Source organism: Anabas testudineus, chromosome 15 (genome assembly GCF_900324465.2).
Source record: "Anabas testudineus chromosome 15, fAnaTes1.2, whole genome shotgun sequence".
Taxonomy (NCBI): Eukaryota; Metazoa; Chordata; class Actinopteri; order Anabantiformes; family Anabantidae; genus Anabas; species Anabas testudineus.
This window is the reverse complement of record NC_046624.1, coordinates 18,204,581-18,226,078: the sequence shown is the minus strand read 5'-3', so window position 1 is coordinate 18,226,078 and position 21,498 is coordinate 18,204,581. Positions and strand designations below refer to the sequence as shown.

The window sequence follows — 21,498 nt, the reverse complement described above, 5'->3', positions numbered from 1 at the left end:
TCATTTTGCATCCACAGTAATAAAGGTCTGCTGAATGTCATAATGAAAATGTGTATTATCATCTACTGCTCCCTATTGAATGAAAGCCCCTGCTGTCCCTCTTGCAAATGAGCACTATATCAGCGCTTTTCAAACCTTTGCCATTAAGGGTAAAATGCAAACAGAAGTGTACAAAAGAGAGTGCTTTGAGCGGTGAGCCATTTGGAAATTAGCTGCTTTTGGAAATACAGTTCGTCGCGGCACACAAGTAAACCATAGAAAGATTTCTATAAATGGCTCCAACAATATGATTCATGTGTTGCATATTGTTGGCAAATACGTCTGTAAACACCTTAGTCTGCTGGGTTTTGAGCACCTTGCAGCCAGTGGGTGCAACTAACTTTGCAATGCACATGTGAGGAAACTATAGTTTAGCTTCTAGTTGTTGTGATGCAGACAGTAGCTCCTCTTCTGCTTTTTGACAAATGTTCTTGACCTCCACAGGAAAATGGAGGTAACTTTTTCTAAGCTCTGCTCTGTTGTTACTGTAAACTGAACAACAGCCTTTCGGATTTGTAGGGACAGAATGCAGATGTCAGTTTAATCTGATCTGAACATAAGGATAAATCACAGTATAACAATAGTCTGCTCTTCAGGAAACAACGACTAGAGGCTTGCTTCATCCACACAGCTTTTCAGAGTGTTTCATCAGAACATGAGTCGATGCAGTCTTCTTAGTTTGCACGATAGTGTCATCAGGGTTCAACATTATAACATGACAGCAGGCTTTAAGGTCTTAACGGCCAAGCCTGTCTACAGGAAATTTCATTTTACGTAAACAAATTTTGAAAAGCATATGAAAATGCACCTGCTACAGCAAAAATAACTATATATGAGTCAGGTCCTGACTAAAATGTAACTAAACATGAATAAATAAAATGTACTGTAGACTCCTACAGTAGAGACGTGGAGTCATAAACCATCTGCTTCACCTGACTCAAAGTTTTCTCCTAGTTTTTAATTGGCCAGAAGATATTTTAAACTAAAAGCTTGATTCAGCCAATCTCCACTCAGAAAGAAGTCTCTTCCACTGCTGCCCCAGCCCTCACGCTCCCCTCCTGTCCTATCACTGGCTGCCTTTCAGATTCCAAGTGTGCTGGGCACTGGTTGGCTGCTGCTCTCAGCCAATGAGGAAAGAGCAACTGTTGCATTAATTTACCCCATCCTGCAGGACTGTTGCTGCTGCAGCCCCTCTGTCATAAATGTTGAACCAAAACAGTATGTTAAAGTTGAATAATCACATCAAAACACCTATGAATCACAAACCAGACCTCCTACTCAGCACCAAGGCTTTTAACAAACACCATCCGAGACGTTTATACTAATATATTTTCAGTGTAGCCAGATCAGGGGACGTGGCTGCTGTTAGATCTTATTCCACTTCATTGTATTTGCCTCCTATTGGTGGCAAATGGTGCCACAACTCATTCACATAGTCGCATGACAAGCTATTAAACAGCATCTTAAAACTAAAATATATATTATAGCGAGCCCTCTTAAAGAGAGAGGAAAAAGCTGGAGGAGAGGGGGTTACTTTAGTTTCCAACGCCCTCCGTCGACGTCTCCCTCTCTCTCTCCTTGTCTCCCTCTCTCTCCCTCCCTCTCCCTCTCTCTCTCTCACCTTCCCTCTCTCCTTCTCTCTCTCCCTCTCCCTCTCTCTCTCATTGCTGCTGCTGCTGCGCGCCCGTTCAGTTTCCCTCACATCGCTTCCGAGGCTCTTGGAGGGAGGACGGATAAACCGCGCTGACGGTACCGGATTTGACACCCAAAGGAGGGAGGGATGCTACGGTGATTTCCCTCTTTTCTCTCCCGACACCCACCTCCTCCACCACCTCTCCCCTTCATTACTTCCATCTCGGAACCTTACCAAGACGCACTGCTCCTATCATTTCCATTCGTCTTTCAACGCGCTTGGCTGGTTTGGTCTTTTTTGCCTATGCGCTCCAGAGGATAACAAAACTAGGAGAACGAACATTTTGGGTCTGTGGAGAACCGCTTTTTACTCCGTTTTCTCCAAGATCACACACACAGAAAAAAACTGGGGTTTTAATCAGTGGATGTGTTGGACATCAGATTGAAGAAGCAATACGAGTTGAGAGAAGTGACCGTTTTCCGCTGGCGTGTATGTCTTGGGGAGATTTCCTTGGAGAGACGGGCTGCGCACGGAGTGTCTTACTTCCAAGGTAAGGACCGCTTGAGTTGAAGGACTGGGATTTTATCGGTGGCACCTCGACACAGTCCCAATCATCTCCCTATCCTCCTATCCTGTTTCTCTCCTCTCGCTGTCCGTGCGTCTCTCTCTGCAGAAGCTGTGCTGAGCGTAAAACACGCCAGAGAGAATGTAGTGAAATGTTTCGGCTCCCGGGATGCTGAGGAGATTCTGGTTTGACTGTGGATGAATCCAAACACTGGGCTGTCACATTCTAACATATTCAAAATATATCACAAGAGTCACAGTGAGGGGATATCGGACTTGGGGATGTGCTACGAAATCAAACTGAGTCTTTGCGCATTCGCGACTCTAGCAACATATCTTGACTTGGCTGTATTTTTGGTGCTGCTTGCTGGTAACAGTGAACCTTCTTCAGTCCTCGGGGCCACTGGATGACGGTTGGACTTGTGCGGTTTTAGTATTACACAGCTGGTTTGTTCGTGTTTCGGGCGCAGTGTGAATCGGTGTGTCTGCAAATTTGCGCTCGTTTGGTGTGCGCGTCTCCCTGCCTGTGTGTGTGTGTGTGAGTGTGTGTATGTGTGTGTGTCTGGCCACGTACGGGGGCTAATCTCGGTGTATTCTCTCTTTCGCTGTCTCGGTGCCTCCCGGCGGCTCCGCGTAACGGCGACGCACAACTTTTCTTTGGATTTCCGTCAACGGAGGCTTCGACGGTGTCTCTGTGCGTGTAGCTCACGGTCAAAACGCACCGAAGGAAATAATTCACTGAATTATTCCAGTAAAGCGAAGAAGATAAACTAGTTACTTTTTGGAGTGACAGTTAAATGTGCATTGACTAAGGCACACAGGCCTGTTTCTCCCACTTCCAATTTACCATCCAGTCAGTCATTTTTACTGTTTAACTCATTTTCTTGCTTCTTCAGTCTCTTTCTTTTCCTTCTCTGTTATTTTTGTTTAATGTTCACAGACTATCTGCAGCGTTCATTATTGCTTTGTGTTATTAAGACTAAAGCTTCAGTCCATTTAGATAGTTCAGCCACAGCTGCGTTCTTGCCCTGCTGGTGTGCGCCAATGCCGGTGAAAAAGGCATAAAAAATGCATACAGATCACTTCCCTTTGGGCCAAGTCAGACTCATTCGACACTCAATTAGGTCTTTGCGTTTGGATTATTGTCCCTCTAGGGCCACATAGATATTTTTAATTGCTGCACAGACATCAAATGAAATGTGTTCTTGCTGCTTGAGTCTTTGTGCCAGCTCGTTAGATATCAATAATCATGTATGGAAGAAGGACTGAGCTGAGAGTAACTGAGATATCGGTGTATAATTTGGGCAGCTGCAATTCCATTGCGTATTCAGTGGGTGAGCAGAAGAGAGAGAGGCGTTGACTATGGGGCTGTATAGTCTTTGGTATTCATGGCACAGCTCAAGATTGCTGCTCTCAAGCAGGCAATAATCTCTCTCCCTCCCTCGCTCTTCACCTTTCTCTCCTGTCTCCCACACTGTTGCGCTGTCTCCCCCATCTCCCCTACCTGTCGTCTTCCCTCTTGCATTTCATCCTCCCCTTCTGTCTCCCGACTCTCCTCTTCCTCTCCTTCTCCTCCATTCTCTTCGTCTATTCTTGATCCCTGTGTCTCTCTCTGTACTCTCCAGCCTTGTGGGAGCCATTGAGAAAATCATTTGCTGTTGTTGTATTTTATTCGACAGGGGGTTCTTGCCAGCCAGGCTTGGCTGGTTTGCAGTGCTGTTTGCTGGAGCACCTTTAAAAAAAAAGTCTGCAGCCAACATTCAAGAAAGAGCCACAGAAAGAGAAATTCTTTAGACGGGCCATCCCAAGTTTGTTATAGGTAGATAAAGAATATGTGTAAGCTTGTTGTTGTGGGTTTCCTTTGCATTTCCTTATTATATGGGCACTTCTCAGTGACCAGTCAACACAGAGTTTACATCACGGTTCATTGGCCACTTAAAAAAAGTGTTTTTCAGTGTTGAACTTCTTTTATTTGCTCTGTGACAGATACAGTTCTGTGCTTTAGATTAATTTGCTAATTAATTATTGTAGCTATAGCATTTCAGGATCTTCAGAGAAGATGAAGTGTAGGAAACGAGGCAGGCAATCGGAGGAGTAGAAAAGAGCGTGACTCGTATCAGGATGTGAGGACGAGGCGACTGCATAGAGGAGGGCAGTGTGACTTCTATCAGCAGTGTATTTTGTCTCACTCTTTTATGAGAGCTACTGCTGTCTGGGCTGAAACGAGACCTGCAGCTAGAAACTACCTGTCTTCACTTAGCTATCTCGGGAATGAACATGGCTCCTTTTTCAGTACCTACAAAAGTGTGGTTTCATGTCTGGGAAAGTGATTGTATAATTTTAAAGCAGACAGAAACACAGAATTCCCTTGTACCAGGACGTCTTTGTGCTATTTAGGGTGAGACGCATACAGAAACCTGGCTTGGATGACAGATGAAAGGGGGGTGGGTGAGGTATCAGATTTTTCACTGATGTTCAGCCAAGAAATCATACAGAAACTGACACGGAAATGTCGTCAGATATAAAAATATAGTTAGTGAAAATATAACCTGCAATCGTGTACCTATGAGTAGCCAGTAGGAAGGAATTAGTTTCCTTCAGCTATGTTTGAAAAGACACAAGTAGGCCAGTGATTATTGCTGTGATCACGTTAAGCTGCACACTCAAATCAAGGTTACATTACGTTATGTTTTTACGAGTTTATAATAAGTGCATAATAGCACAGAGAGCTCTAATCTGTTTAGAAGAGATCAGGTCCTCTGAGCTCAATCAAAGTTAAAAGCTGTAATCTCACATTGATTTCTCCTTTCATTTCTGGATTTCATGTTTTTGTAAGAAATTGAAACTAATGTTCTTCATATTAAATTTACAACATTGACAAAACAAACAACAGACACAGCTGAGGCTCATGGTTACATAAAACATCCAGCTGTATAGGTAAGTTTCACATGCTGTGAGCAAAGTTGTGTAGATTTTTCCCACAATCTTTAAATGCACTATATTCTTAAGGGAAAAATGTATATTGGAAGGAATTTAAAGAAACCTGACTGCAAACACTGCTGATATAGCTCTCCAGGGAAGCAGCAAGATAGAGGGATTAATTTATTACACTATAATTGTCATATTTATATTTAATTAGGTGCCAGCTGCTCATTCTCGTATGCTGTGGCATTGTAAACTAGTTTCTTTAAGACCGAGGGGGGAAAAAGAGGTTGGAAAGACAGTAAGAGAGGGAGATGCAGCAGATGAAGAGACAAAATCCAAAAGGAAGACAGAGAGAGGAGTGAAGAGGGGAATGGAAGAGAGAGGCTCTGCTGTGGAGCTTTTCAGTGTGACGACAGAGGGAGCTGTTGGGCTTCGCTGCAGTATCCACGGCTCTGCTCTCTCCTTTTTCTCTCTTTTCTCCTCTTTTCTAAGTCATTCCCCAAACTCTCTCTATTTTTCCTTCTCGCTCTCCCTCCCTCTCTCCCTCTCTCAGAGGGCCAGCCAGAGAGATGGAGGAGTAGTTAGGCTCTGCAGGGATGCTGGATTCAATCTACAAGCACCACACACACACACGCACAAAAGCATCTAGTCTGTCTGGATAAGCGTGTCCACCCTTGCTGGCTTCTGTTACTGTCAGATTCACATTACCTCCTGCAGAGTGAGAGAGAGAGAGAGACGGGGGAACAGCAGTCAAGAAGGGGGACACTGAGGGGGAAGTTGAGTTAGTTCTCCACTACTTGGTTTAGATCCATGGGGTCAGTAGAAAGCAAAACATAACAGACAGCTGGTTAAAGCCCTTTATCTAACTCCACAGCTCTCCTTCAGTTTTTTCTGTTCTCCATCTTCTCCATACACAACGTTAACGAGAAGCCAGGTAGAAGTTACTCTGACATATCATTTCCTGCGGCAGTACGATGGGATTATATCTCTAATCTCCGGTCTCAACCAGATTAAACTGCAGAGTCAGTAATTAGTGTTTTTGACCTCTAATCCCTCTACTTGCTGTTTAGAGAGTAAAAAAGGACAGTGGCTGATTTGTCTGCATTTAACGAGGGTACAGGGAGCAGGACCGGGGCAGCACAGGTGGTTCACCGTTGTTGACACAGTTCTCTTCCAGTATAATGTCTGGGATTTAGTTTCCTTGGCCTTTAACCACTGAGTTTGTATGTTTTCTTTTTCTTCTTGTACTCATGTGGTTTCAATTAGTCCTCCAGTGTTCGACATTCCAGTGCAAGTTAGAGGACACGACTTGGAGAAGCTGAAAACAGTGTCAACTTCACTTTTCAATCCAAACTACGCTCAGTTAGACAACTTGTGTGAATTAAAAGCCATTTCATCAAAGTTTCTGCAACATCTGCCTGTCTGTGACCTCTTGAGGGAGTTCCCCTGCCTTCGTTCTAATGCATTCTGGGATTGAATCCAATCCCTGTAACCCCGAAAAGGGGCAAAAGAAAAGAAATAAATTAAATATCAAGATGAAGTCAGTAGACTGGAAAATGTTTTTTCATTTTTAGGCACAGAAACAAATCAGTAGCAGAATGATTCATGCATATGTCCCATGTTCTCATTGTTTGATGAGCAAAGTCACATTGAAGTCATTAAAGTAGTGCAGGCGCAAGCTGGAAGGATTTACATAAGGACTCGGAGAAAGGAAACAGTGCCACCAATAATACCAGAAAATAACAAGGACACCACTTAGAGCAATTAAAGAAAAAACATGCTGCGGCACAGAAACACTCCAGCATCAATTAAATGTTGACTTTTAAAACTGATTTGCTTTTTATCACCTCTCATCCTGGGAACATGGTGCCAGACGCTGCTCCTCTTTTTTTTTTGTTTTTTAATATAATAAATCTCTGTCTCTGTCATCTTTGTTCTCCATGTGTAGCTGAATATTGCTCTTGAGCTAGTGTGACCTTTTCTTACATACATGAGAGGGAGCGTGTGCAGGAGAGGCTGCGTGGATTTACTGCTGGATGATGAGGCTGTGGTGTAACTGTGATGATGGTGGAGTGTTGGATCAATGTTAATTAAGGATTAATGAGCAATTTCATCGATTTCAATATCGATGATCAGAATACAGTGTTGACAGAGTTATTGATTGGATCAGAATGAGAATTGATCACTCCAGACAGAGAGCGATATCAGTCAGAGCACCTTGTGTGCACCTCAGATGTAATGTCAATGTCATTTTGCAGATGTTAAGTGTATATATTGTGTAGATTTCTATAAGTGCGTGTGCGTGCGTTGGTGTCAGGGAGAGTATATCTGTGTAATCCAGTGTAATTTGTTTTCTGTGACAGTCGTTAGGTGGTTTGTGGTCTCATGATACCAGTCACATGAGGGAAAGAAAAGCAAGGTTGCTTTTTTACGGCCAATTTTAACTGCATTTCTGCTTTGGTAGACAGTGTTCAGCAGAGAGAGAGGCTCTGAAAAACAGTGAAGGAGGGAGAAAGAAACGAGATGCGGGATGAAGGTTGAGAACAAAGTTCATCTCGCTTATGAATTTTAGAAGGTTTTCATTGACTTCTGTCATCAGTTTGATAGAAAAACGATCTAGATTGAGATCAGCGAGGATTCTGAGTTAAAGCCAATTAATCATTCACAAGTGAAAAGGCTTCTGGTTTGACACATTCTGTATGAAATACAGTAGAGTCAGTGAGAAAGAAAGGAAGACGGAACAAGAGGCTAGTTGCCACATGCGGGTCAAGGAGAGATTTAATGAGTCGTTTGCTTCTCATTATTCTGGATAATAATTAACAGTGTGTGTTTGTGTGTGTATGTGTGTGTGTGTGTTTTCTCTTTTGTAGCAGTGGAGCAGTCATTCATAGCTGTCTCACGTCACCTACTCCGTCTTTCTACCACCTTTCACCTCCCACCCGCACTCACCTTAAGACTCCAATAAGAATTTCATGTATTAAACCTCTCGGGTGTAATTCTGATCATTTAAATAATAAAAAAAAGTGACGTCTTGACAAATGACAGATAATTTGTCTCTATTAAAGCTGCCGGTGTGTGCCTCACACACACTCACGCGCAAGTGTGTGTATTTGCAGACAGTGCGTTTTGGATTATCATAATTAACGTGGTTATGTTAATTGTAGTAAGTTAATTTTGCTGATAGTACACATTTGTAAAGGTGAACTCTGCGGACAGGCGGCCATGCCCTCGACGTAGACTTCTTGATGAATAGTGTGTATTTAAATCATCATTTTAGAAAGTGTGAAGCATGTCAGAACCGTGCAAACAGGTATCCGAACAGAATTTACGTTGCATCGCGTGTGCTGACACAGACCGACACACTGATGCTAAAACCAAAAGCTGAAACACACACACACACACAGAGTCTTACTGGTCAGCCAAAACAGAAATGCTGCATAGGGCTTATCTGATTATGACAGGGTTAGATAGAGGACTCTGCTTCGTAGGTTGGATGAAGAGATATGCAGATAAACAGACTGATAGATGGTTTAACTAAAGAGAGTGGCATCTCTGTCTAAAAAAAAAAAAACATGGAAAAGTGACCTCTGTCTGCATAAGAACATTAGTCATGTGTCCCTCCCCTGCATGTTTTCCCTTTGCTTTGTCACAGTTTACACTAACAAGAAAGTGAGAAATTAAATTGGATGACACAGTGCACAGAAGACAGAAATAGCTGGATAATGAACATCCCTAACATACAGCTTCAAGGCACAACACGCAACAAATTGATATAATGTGTGGTGCCCGATGTCACGGTGACAGGAGGGGCTGTGGCGCCTATTTGGATGAAGTTTATCTCTGGAAATAAGCAGCCTAATCTCCATTTTTAGTGTGTCCAATTTTTTTCTCACTACATTGTTTACAACATTAACTATGGCATCTCAAGCTTTCCATGAGAGACACTGTTTCTAATATTTCTTATATTGTTTCCGAGTTCCTAAAAAGATGGGTTTGTTGCCTTCTGCTTTCTGCAGCTCCTTCCATGGAGAAGGAAGATTTATGGCTGTAACATTTGAACTGATTTACCAGTAAACCATTTTGTAGCTTGAATTATTTTGGAAAATGTCACAAAAACAGTCATGATAACTAATTTTTCAGGCAAGATCTGTGGTTCATCCTGTCTGCGTGCGTATGGAGCTGGTTTTAACAGAGAAAAGCAGGTTATAGAATCTGCGTTGAGGAGTGGGTATTAATAGGATTTTCCTCATTTTTACCTGTTTTTAGAGACAATTAAAGTCATTAGACAATCACAGTTCATGTTTTAGTTCATGCTTGGAGTCTGTAGTTCTATAACAGTAGTCCGTCTCGCCGTGTATATTAGGATCACGTAGTCAGATATGATAAGAGCCTTCTTAGCCACACATATTCTAATGTTTCAAAGTGTGTATGTGCATTTCTAGCATTAACCAGTCAGCGTGTTGGCAAGACTTGCTCTTGATGTCAAAGTAGTGCTTTGATCACAGTGGGACTTATCTGGTAGTTCTCATCCTCTCCTGCCTCGTCCTCTCTCGTCCTCTCCGTTGCTTCAACCTTACTTCTCTACATGTTCCTCATATTTCTTCCGTCTTTTCCTTCTCAACAGCTGCTCTTATCTCTGCCCCCCCCTCCTCTCCTCTTCTTCAATATGCCTCTTTTGCCTTTTTCCCATCTCTTCTGTATTTATCCTCACTGTGCATTAGACGGACAGACGAACAGTGACTCACCTGAAAAAGTTCCAAATATAAACCTTGCTCCGGTTAATTTATTAGAAATAGCTGCTTTCTGTATTATCACTTAATAGGATGTTTTCTAAAATAAACACCAGGATAAAAAATGCATTCTTTGGGTTGGCATTTATTTTCTCATTGTATAATTAGCGGACTTGCTAATGAGCCACTCAAAAGAAAAAAATACATGTTTATTGATTTAGCGCTGTAGAAATGCAGGTTTGCTCTGAAAGGTAACACAGTGTGTCTGTAGCTGTGCAGCTTCACAAAGCAAAAAAAAAGCCATGAGATTTTATGACCATTGTTACAAACACACACACTTTATAAGGTTTGATGTGATGGTGTAGTGGCAGATGATGGCTCATCATATGCATGTGCACAGAAAGGGAGAAAGCGAGCTAACAGGGCACACGGGACACTCTGACACACACATAATTCACAGGCATAAAGCCTGTTTTCTTTTCTACATGACAGAGCATTACTGCAAGCTTGACCTCTTTACCATAATAACCTCTCTCCATTTGCTTCCCTCTGTCTCTTTCTGTTTGTGTTTCTGCACTTCTTTATTTTTTTTGTTGCCATCTTTTCTCTCTCCGTTATCACATTAACTCCCAAACTCCCCTTATCTTCTCCTGACTCCTGTCCCCACCTTCCTTCCATTTCTCATGCTTTCTTTCCCATCTTCCTCTCTCTCCGTCTCTCTCTAGCCATGCTTCATTGACCGTGACACTTATAATGGTGTAATATGATTGAATATGACTGTTGCTTCTTCATTGGACAGTATTAATTTCACTTTTTTCCATGCCAACGACTTGACTTCAGTCTATTTCTTTGCTCCCTTCATGCCTTAATCCCTGGCCATGGCTCAGAGACTCATAGAGCAGCACTTATATGAACCAAACTCTTTTATGAAACAAACAAACTTTCTTTGTAGGTTGTCATCTGCTTGTTTGTCTCTTGTCTATCTTCTATCTGTGCCTCTTCTTCTTATTTCTCATTCTCTTTCTGTCTTTATCTCTCTCTTCCACTGTCTCTTTAGGCTTCAGTTGCAGCTGTGACTACACTGACCTTTTCAGTGAAAGGACAGCAGTGAGCGACAGATATAGCCTCCTCGAGGACTGGCTAATTGTTATTTCACTATAGAAAGCTGTAGCTAAATATAGAGAAAGAGGTGGACGGACTGATACGGATTCTCCGCTGTCCAGCCCAGTAACTGACAGTTTTCTTCACGCTGGTTTTTATCCATGTGTGAAATATTGTTAATGCCTGAAGAAGAACACATTTTGTTCTGAACTTTGATGAGTTTGTGTGTGACTGTTAAGACGGTCTCCTCCAGCTTTCTCCTGATGTCACGTTGTTTTTGTGCAGGTGTAAAGGTTTTGATGTTCATCATATCAGGAAACCTCGCTGAGATCTTTTTAAAAATACTTTTATCCACCTTTAACAAAGCCATGCTTACTTCAGAGTGCATAACAGAAGATATTTGCTGTTCACCACATGGATATGATTTAATGGCAGTGGTTGTCACTGCTATTTATTTGAAATGTATGCAGATAATCCAGCTGGAGTTATTTTTAAAACCAGCCGAGTAGCAGTTGCTTTGAGCCATTTTCATACATTGTATGTGTTTTCAGTGTTTATGTGGAGTGACATCAAATTTGTCAGAGACGTGTTTATTTTTATTGTGATGTTATGAAAGCAAGTTCCATCACAATGTTGTTCATGTTCTAGTGGCAAGGTTGAACACACAGGAGGTCACAGTGTGCGTATGAGTTCGTGTCACTCCGATGTGCCCATGCATGTGGGTGTTTTCACATACGCGTCCTAAAGCTGACCAAGCGATGTCATTGTATATGCTGTGTTTGTTTGTGCACATGCCCGTGCACTGGAGCATGAGCATCACTAGAACAACAAATTAAAGTTGTTTCAGGCAGTATGTCTGCATGTGTCCAGGCCACTTAAAGGTGAGATACGCAAATTCAACCTGGGCTGTGTTTGTATGTGAGAAAGAATGAGCGTGTGCATTAGAGAGGAAGTTAAAGCACACATCATGCCTTGAGCTCTTATCTTCATGAGGACCAGATGCATTTCCATAAGCACAGAAAGAGATAGGAAATCCTCCAAAGTGCAGATATGGTTCTTGTTTTCTAAACTCATTTTAGACTTAGTTTGAGTTTAGGTTTAGTGATGAAGGATAGAGAATGGATTTGGACTTTGTTAAGTGGATCTAGAAGGTGGAAAGCTTCTACAAGTAGACTGTAATAACAGTCCGTACAAGGGGGCAAGCATGCAAGCGTAAATATATCACTGCTTGTCTAGACACCTGTTTTGACCTTTTTAATATAAGAAAAAAGCCTTGATGTTTTATTCACAGGGCATGCTAATATTTTATTCAACAAGGCAATGCAGTGATTTTTGAGAGCGGTTTGTAGCAAAAAGAACTATGTGTCACCAGGTTTCACTCTTGAGATTAAAAGAAATGCATCAAAGAAAATATCTTTCTGTGACATAAAGCGAGAAAGAATTACCCTCATTTATTATGATCACCATTTTTCTATTTATCCTTCAGAAACAGTATTCATGTGATGCCTTTATTCAAAGTAACTTAGACTGACTGAGAAGGAACCGGTTCAGTTGCGTACACTGCACTGCAATAATGGTGTTGCTTGTGTTGAGAACAGTAAGATTTTGGATAATATGGAGCTCCCAGTATCATGAAGCATGAACTGCTCTCCAAGCTCTCTCTTCTCCACAATACAATAAAAAAATTGTCCTTATAAAATTTATGTTTTACTACTTGCTACTTGCACTAAGACAAACACACGTCACTTTGGGAAACCTTCAGCAAAAGGATCTACTTTGTTGAGTTCTGTGGGCCTCGGGCTACAGGGAAGTTTGAAAAACAACAGCGCAGGGTTATTGAGAAATGTGATTGCAGCTCGGGACAACAAAGAGCGCTCTGTGTCAACCAGGAGAAAGAAGGTGGGGGACTTGGCTTCGAGAACCCTGTGGGGCACTAATGGAAGAGGGGGATTATTATGAAGTATCCACCGTGTCAAAAACAAGGAAGGAGATGAAATTGCAGACAGATCATTTTGCAGGGGAGGATGTACATGCACAATGACCCTTGTGTCTTCCTGTTTGTCACTGAGCCGAATGATTGTCAGGTTGTCTGTGGATGAGGGGCGGCAGAGGGGTAATTAGGGTCACTACACAGGCATGGTGGGTGCAATGATCTGCAACACCACTGATCAATTCCTCCCCTTACCTCAATGCCTACCCCTGTTCCGGTCAATTCACCATAACTTGTTCATCTTTAAAGTGCCTTATAGAACTGACTGAGGACATTTGCTTAAGCTGTTATATATTTTCAGGCCATACAAATACTTGACAAGACAAATCTTACTTACAGATCAGTGTTAAGAAAGAATAACAAGTAAGGAAAGGGATGCGGTGTATGTAATGCAAAGTCTGTATAGGGAGGTGGTTCAACAAGACACAGCTTTGGCAGAGGAGACATCCTGACTCTTCCATAACCTTAAATACATGCCTATTATTGTAACCATGATCACGGAGGACTTCAGTTTAACCTAAACCAGTATCTTGCTCTTAACCTAACCAAGTCTGTATTGTAATGAATGTTTCATGCTCCTAAGGGCTGAGTCAAGTCTTTCACCTTTATCATTATGAATAAAATCAATTTCTAATCTATAAAACCACTAATGGCTTCTAGGTGCACAGATCATGACCTGCCTTTGAGCCTAAATGTTCAGGCAGCGAGGTCTCCATGTCAGTTACTGGATAAATGGGATTGGGGGAATGAAGAGTGCACATCCCAGACTGAAGGGTGGTCCTTAGAGGCTTAGTGGCGTCCATTAAGACCCTGTGTTCTGCCCCTTGCCTCCTCAATAGAGCAAAGCTAATCTGGGTCTGCTTAGGGCTGCTTCTTTCGTCTCAGGGGCGGCTGTCTCCCTCCCTCTCTGCTAGTTACCCCCCTTTTTCATCTCATCCTAAGTGACTCACTGTCGCACTCAAGGACCATTTGACTTGGACACATGGTTTGTAGATGCACATATATTTCAATGAAAGACGTGCTGACCTTTGAGTCGAATATTCTGCCTGTCAAACCGCTTGGCGAAAACCTGCTGCAAGTGGACAGAGGTCTCCATCAAGCTCCATTTGTCAGACCCACTTCATCATCTGTCTGCTCTCTCTGCACTCTTTCTACCAACATTTCCCCTCATCATTACAGGAGTTGCCAAAGCTAGAAATGCACAAATCTTCAAAAGAATCCAGTGTCTCCTCCAGGTTTCCTTGTTGAAATATACTCCTCAGAATAGTGTGTATGTATATATTGTTCCAATGAAAATCTAAGTAGTTTCTTACAAATATATGCACTTTTCTCTCTCTACTTCACTATCTATTCTTTCTTCTATTCCTGACTGACTCCCAAGGGTCATAGTGTCAGCTGTTGGACAATAGGACAGCTGTATCCAGATCAGCCAAACAGCCACAATCCCCTGAGGGTGGGTTTAAGCCAATTAGTATCTGTCAATCACCATGACATATCATAGACAGCTAGATCAATACTCAGAAGAATGGAGGAAGGGTGGGGTGGAAGATGGGACAGATCAACGGATTGAGGCTGGCACTGTGGCAAGATAGAGGGAGAAAGGGATAGAGAAAGTAAATAAAGGACGTCTGATGGGCGGAGACAGGAGGAATAGTTAGATTAATTAAAAAAGAGAAAAGAATACAAATAAGATGAGATCAGATGGTTTTTAAATGTAAAAAGAAAATGCATATGCTAGATGTCAAGAGACAATTTACCGCTTCTTGTATCACTTCTTACAAAATCTCTGTGATAAAATCCTGACGGATTAAAATAGTACACAAAAATGCAGACATACAAAAAAAAGAATGTATGCAGAGAAATTGCAAACGGATGGTTAGAGGAGAACGAGAGATGTAAAGAGACATTTGGGGGAAAAAACGAGATAGAAAAAGATGTGGAGAGATAAACAGGAGTTCCATAATAAAGCATAGTCTCAGCTTGCAACCCCGGGAGAGGTTAAAAATGAATAGGTGTGCAAATTAGCCCCCTCCTTCTCTTTCCTGATCATCTCTCACTGTCTCCCATCTGTACTACATTTATCTATTTGTGAGTGTGTGTGCTATTTTGCAAAAAAAGTTCTGCAGGAGAGATAGATTTTATCATGGTTGGGGACTTAAGAAGATCCCATCTCCTACTGACAGCTGAGACAGAGAAAAAAAGAACCCAGTAGAGAATCAATAGGCCCCAGAAACAGAATGATGGAAAGGGAGGAGGGGCGGCAAGAAATTATGCAGAAAAGTAGAGGAAATGAGAAAAAGAGGGGAGCAATAGGGATGCAGATGGTTAATAAAAACATGCCATCAAATTCAAGCAAGAAAGAAAGGGTTTGGAAAAGATGTAAAGGCTGCATCAGTGCAGTTTGAAGTCAGTTAAGTCATTTAAATCGAGAAAGACCCGGAGAATGAAAATGAATGATAGAATATTACGGAGAGGGGACATTGAGTAGAGTGGAGAGGAAGGAAGGATGAAGATCTTAAAACACTTTGGCACATGTGTCATAGACTATTAGGAAATAATTGAGACTGAAAAGCAAAAAGCCACTGTTCCTTTTAATGTTTTGAGCTGATTGAGCTGAAAGTGAATGACTGTAGAACTAAAGTATACGGAGCTGCATTGACAGCAAAGGGATGGGGAGGATGAGAAAAAGAGGGGAGGAAATGAGGAGGAGAGAAAAGAAAGAAGATGGTGTACAAAAAATCCAAACAAATTAGGGATGTGGGAGAAAAGTGGAGGATGCAAGTGACACAAAGAGTACAAAAACAAAAGTGGAACAAATAGAAGAGGGTTAAATAAAGAGTGAAAATGAGAAGTGATAACGCCAAATAAAAGAGAGAGGTTTTAAGTATCAAAAATGAATGAGGCAAAGACGAGGATGTTGTTGTATATGAATATGAAGCTCGGAACATCTGGCATGACTCTCAAAAAGTTCTCCAGCCTTTTGAATTTGTATTTTTAAGTGTGCGCCAGTGTGTTTGAAAGGAGAGAATTGGGTGGGGGTTTTGTTAGTCTAAGGCAGTGATGCACAAAGACACACCAACCAGGCCTGCCACCCTTGCTTACATACGCCTGGGTGGATACAGAAAGAAAGATCGAAGGTTTGAGGAAGACAGGAATGGACACACACACAAAAAAAGAGACGCTCGATGAGAAGAGGTGGACGTAGAGAGGGGACAGAAATAGGGAGGAGAAGGACAGATGGATGGGAGGGGTGAGGAGAGGAGAGGCCGAGAGCGAGACAGAGGAGTCAGAGGAGAGATTTGTTTTTGATTGATTTACCTCGCTCTTCAAGGCCACTGAGTCATGTAATCATCAGGAGGATTTGGATCTGTGCTCTATGCTGTGTATTCTAATTATAGTATAGTATTTTTTCTCTCTCAAATATTCATAAAAATATTCTTGTCTTATCCAGAAACATATTCTTAACTGTGCCATTTAAATCTACAATATTTTTAATTTATAACTTGTCCCTTTAATTTAATATTTCAAAAAGTGTATTTTCCTTCTTAAGGAGTATTTGAATAATTCATGTTATTTCATCAGTAGCATATTGTTCCAGCCTTTGGAAAAGAAAACAATCTGCTTTCTTTTTGAAACTTTAAAAGTGCATCCACTGTATATTTTACAATGGATAATTTTACTTTGATTGATAAAATACAACTTTTACTTTTAATACTATTAAAAGTTCTCCCAGGCATTCTTTCCCTCTGTCCTCTTCTCTGCTGCTTTGTCTCTACTTTCCTCTTTTAACGTGTATTTTGTCTTTTCTTTGAGATATCAACAAGCAGATTTTCCGCCTGTTTTAACCCTTAAGGAGGCCCTGAATTATTCACTGGTTGTGCTCCCTCTAGTTTTACTAAAGGGTCCGTCACAAAGCCATACATTTGTAAATGAGGGTAATCCACCTTTATGAGTCCCTGTGCTGGGTGTGTGTGTGTTTAGACGGGTCAGGCTCTCAGGTTTTAAGACAAGGAACGTTTTGTCCAACAAGACCGTGTGTGTGTGTGTGTGTGTGTGTGTGTGTGTGTGAGTGAGTGTGTGTGTGTGTGTGTGTGTTTTAGCTGTCGAGTGCTGAGTGCTGCCAGGATTTGTAGCTGCGCTACCACAATGACCCTTTCATCCAAAGAACCATCTGATTGTGTCTGTGGTGGTGCATGCCTCCGTGTGTGTGTGTGTGTGTGAGTGATTTTGTAGGCCTCTTTTCAATGCAGCCCAATCTCTTTATCTATGCAGAATAAAAGATGGAAGCCTGAAGGCACAGACATGAACAGACATACGACAGACACCAGGAAGATATGCAGACAGATAAAAAAAAACAAAGCTGTATCATTCGGGTCACTGACAAACTCTTAAAGTCTTATAGCAAGTTGTCAATACAGACAAAGCCTCTACACCTGTTTCCCTACCTCATCGTTGGGTAAAACTGTTGAACTTGTCCAAAGTATATGTATGTACCCTCAGTATGTGCAAATCACATGCTTATAACAAAAGAGGGTTATGGTAAAATTCCTAGATTACACAAATCAGCAGCATTTGGTAGTAAAGTGTCAGAGTTAGAGCCACAGCAGAGGAATTAGAGCAAAGCAGTGAAGTAGAAAACTTTTTGCTCTAAGATAAGAGCATATTAGGGCAAGTACAGGGTCCTGCTATGCTTTATTAGTTCTTGATGAAGCTGGTTTTTAGCCGGCAAGAATCAGTGAAGACGTGACTGTATGGCTTGAGCTGTGATTGGAAAGGTCGTTTCTACTTGACTTCAATTATAACTGCATTGTGTGGACAATGTTGTAGCTTTAGACAGTGCATGTGGCAGGCATCTTTGTTTGCTGGATATGGAAAGAATGATTTAAGAGGAAGAGGAGGAGAGAGAAACCAAAATATAGACAAAATGAGGAAGGATGTGTCGGAAGTAAAACAAAAAAGGGGAAGACAGAAGAGAAAGAATAGAAAGAAGAAATGAGGCAAAATGAGAACAAGGGATGGAAACTGTACTGGTGCAGGTTCACTGCAGTGGGGACATCAGAGTGTGTGTGTGTGTGTGTGTGTGTTGCTAGTTTTCCAGCTGTGAACGGATCTGTTGAGACAACCCTGGTCTGACAGCAATCACACACACACACACACACACACACACACACACACACACACACACACACACACACACACACACTGAAAATACCTGCTCTGAGGGGATGCTGTTCTCACTTCTTTGTGTTTTTTTGGCTTTCTCAGCTCCTTATTTGATGAGTTTTCCATGGCTGGAGCCCGAGTTTCTCAGCGAGCGTGAGCTCGTGTGTGGTTTTGGCAAAAAGGACAAGCTATTTCTGGCATTCTTCACTGACTGGACATGCTAAGCAAGTCTGGATATTGTTTACTATTTATCATATTTCACATTTCTATTTTCTTTCACTAACTCTTTCACTCTCTCACTCCTTTTATTTCCACTCTGTCTCCCAGTCCTACCACTCAACTAAAATACTTTCAGACTCAGATGCACTGTTCAGCGACTGGGAGAAAGAAGTGACACTATCTTTTGTTAAACTGTAGATTCGAACATATTGAAATAAATACTTTTTGTCCTTGGGTAATAACTTTACAAACAAAACACACAACACTATGGAGGAACTCAACAATAATCTGTTTTGGAAAACAGAGAGACAGGATTTTAGAAAAGAATCTGAAAATTGGAAGGCTGTCTGCAAAAATGATAAATCCTTGATAGCTTTTACAGGGACTAAAATGGTAGGTTTTTAAATCTGATTCACATCTTCTCAGTTTTTGAGTCAGAAACAAAAACTCTTCAGCACTCTTTATTTTCATTTATTATCATTTTAAAAGTCACAATTTTTTACACTTTAGGGCAAAAAGATTCATGTCTACTAACCATCAGAGCACACAAATGTTTAAAATACCTCTAACTTTAGCCAAAGACATGCACACTTCAAAATGCTGTAGATAATGCCTGTGAGCCTTTACGAGAGCTTTCCAAATGCCAACTCTGATTTAATCGAATGCATTTTAATTAGGTTTTTTGCTCTCAGCAGAAGCCGTGCCTTTCCTAATGATCTTAAAAAGACACTGAGACACCTTGATGGAGGACAAGCAATGTAAAAAAAATATTTTGATGTGATTTGATGGAACTTCGATAAGTTCTCCGCACTAATACTCTGGGTGGTCCTGAAGGTGGCGGGTCTATTGTTGTGCAAACTGTGGTTGGTAAAAACTCCTTAATGTTACATATTTAGTGGAGGGTGGATGCTAATGACAATGTAGTAAAGTGTTTTGTGTGTGAGGAAGACAGAGTGAGAGTGAGGGGCCATGCAACGTCACTCATTTACATAACACTACCGTCAACTGCAGTGAAAGGGACACTTATTTTAATAGTGTGTGTGCTGGACCCGCAGGGAGACACAGTAGGAGGTTAGAGAACACACACACACAGTAAATGGCTAACAAATGACTTGAGTGTGATGTAAATGGCTCATCTTTTCATAGTCCTTTTTTTTTACCTCTACTGTTTGTTCCTGTTGAACAGGCAGCGGCAGTTTGTCCAGCCATTGAACCTTTTCACCCTAAACTTTAACCTCTTTAATGGCTGAGAAGAAGCCAGACAGGCTGCTCTCTGGTGTGGTAAAATCAATGGGAATGCATGTCCAAATATGAATGGTCTTCTCTCATTCTCTCTGGTCAACTAGTGTGTTGTGGCACATCGGGGAAAGGGCACTTCCTGGTGTATCACAATACACAGATGCTGATTTGAATGGAGGTCAACTGTTGGTTCCACTTAGTCTCTGATTTACCAAACAAATACAGAAAAGGACAGTCCTGCGATCCTGGAGGGTGCTACTAGATGCTCAATTCAACTTTTCAAACAAATATGTTACCAGCAGTAGACGTAAAATGCCAGAAAGCAAGTTCTTTGCTATGTAAATCCTCATTGAGGTGGTTTATATTCACATGTAGCTCTAACCAGACTATTAACTGTCAAATAACTAATCAGTTCATCAAATGATCAACATATGAGATGAGATACAGGTATAAGGAGCGATGCACATATATTTGCATATAGATGTTATCACACATTGGCGTTTTGTGTTTGTGTGGGTGGAAGTGTCGGTATACATCAGGATAGTACGACAGAAGCAGCCTTGTTCGAAGCATATTTAAAAGAGAATGGCTGTTGGTGAAGCCACTTTCTGGTGTAGTAGTAAACAAAGCAAAGGGTTAAATAAGAGGTCTAGTTACAGTGTTTATTATCTCTAGATCAAAACATTGAAACTACACAATAAAGGATTCCCATGCAGGTTTGATGTGACATACAGTAAGTGATGGGTAGATAAAAAAAAAAAAAAAGAGCCATAAATTATGTTTTATAGGATGGATAAAATGACTCTAGGTGGGTTTGCTTTTTATTTCACCTGTCTCATTCTGTTTTCCTGTCTCTTGATGCAGCGTGAACACTGGGCATGACCTCCAGTTGTTTGCTATTTTAAAGCCTACAAGCTGCCCACTTGCAGGACTGATTAAACTGGAAGAGAATTGCCCTCTGCTCTGGTTTTCAGACTGTGTTGTAAAAGCAAAAACAGCTTGAGGGATTTAAATTACTGCAAGCTGCTACAAACACTAAAATTGTAAAAAAAAATAAAGAAATAAATAAAATAAAAAAACGATCAGCAGGTTTCTCAGGAAACTGTGTGGAATTGGTAAAAGGTGGATAGACTACAACCAAAAAGCATCTCCTGGAGAAATACTGCAGGTTCTAGTGAATCAATCCACTTTCTATTTTCTCTAATTCACTGTACAAAGACTGAAAAAGTTTCAAATCCAGAATTTTCACAGCATTTCTCTATCTGTCAAAGTGATAAACTATAAGTGTATTGTTGTACACTGGTTAACTGGCATAGGTTAACAGTTTACTGAACCACAACCAATAGTTATATTGTGACGCTAAACAAACTTTTACTGGCCCAAGGAAACTATAATCTCACCGTAACCAAACTGTCTGGTTATCTCCACTATTCAAGTTCAGGAAATGAACCATTTGGCCAGATCACAACATAATGGGAAGTTCATAAAAAGTATTTTCAAGCTCACGAACCTCACGAATCTCACTCTCCTGTCCTGTCGTAACTGATCTAAACTAGTAAGACTGTCACAAATGAATCAAAGTCTTAATTTCACTGTGCACCTTGAAAAATGCCAGAACAAGTAGCAGTGAGAACTTAGCTTGAACCTCTATTAGATTGCTTTGACCTCTGGTCATGTCTCTAATCAACCTCCAACACGCAATCGATTGATGGGAGGGCTTCATTTCAAAAGCCATAAATCCATACAAGCCATCAGGGATCCTAGGAGGCATTGCTAACTCACTAATAGCATCACCAGTGTCTCCTACATTCTGTTGGCTTTAAAACAGTTTTAAAACTGCTGCCAGATAATGCCACAACTGCCTAACAAAAGCACAAAGAGCCTTAGAGATTTGG

The 21,498-nt window shown here is 41.3% G+C and overlaps 1 protein-coding gene across 1 annotated transcript in view; it reads left to right on the top strand.

Annotated features, from left to right (window-relative positions):
- Nucleotides 1-1,731: 1,731 nt before the first annotated feature.
- cdh11 (cadherin 11, type 2, OB-cadherin (osteoblast)) overlaps nt 1,732-21,498 on the top strand; it is a 72,596-nt gene continuing 52,829 nt past the window's right edge. Inside the window, exon 1 of the mRNA XM_026354589.2 lies at nt 1,732-2,222. The gene's annotated coding sequence lies outside the window, so the exon portion shown is untranslated. The remainder of the gene's footprint in view (nt 2,223-21,498) is intronic.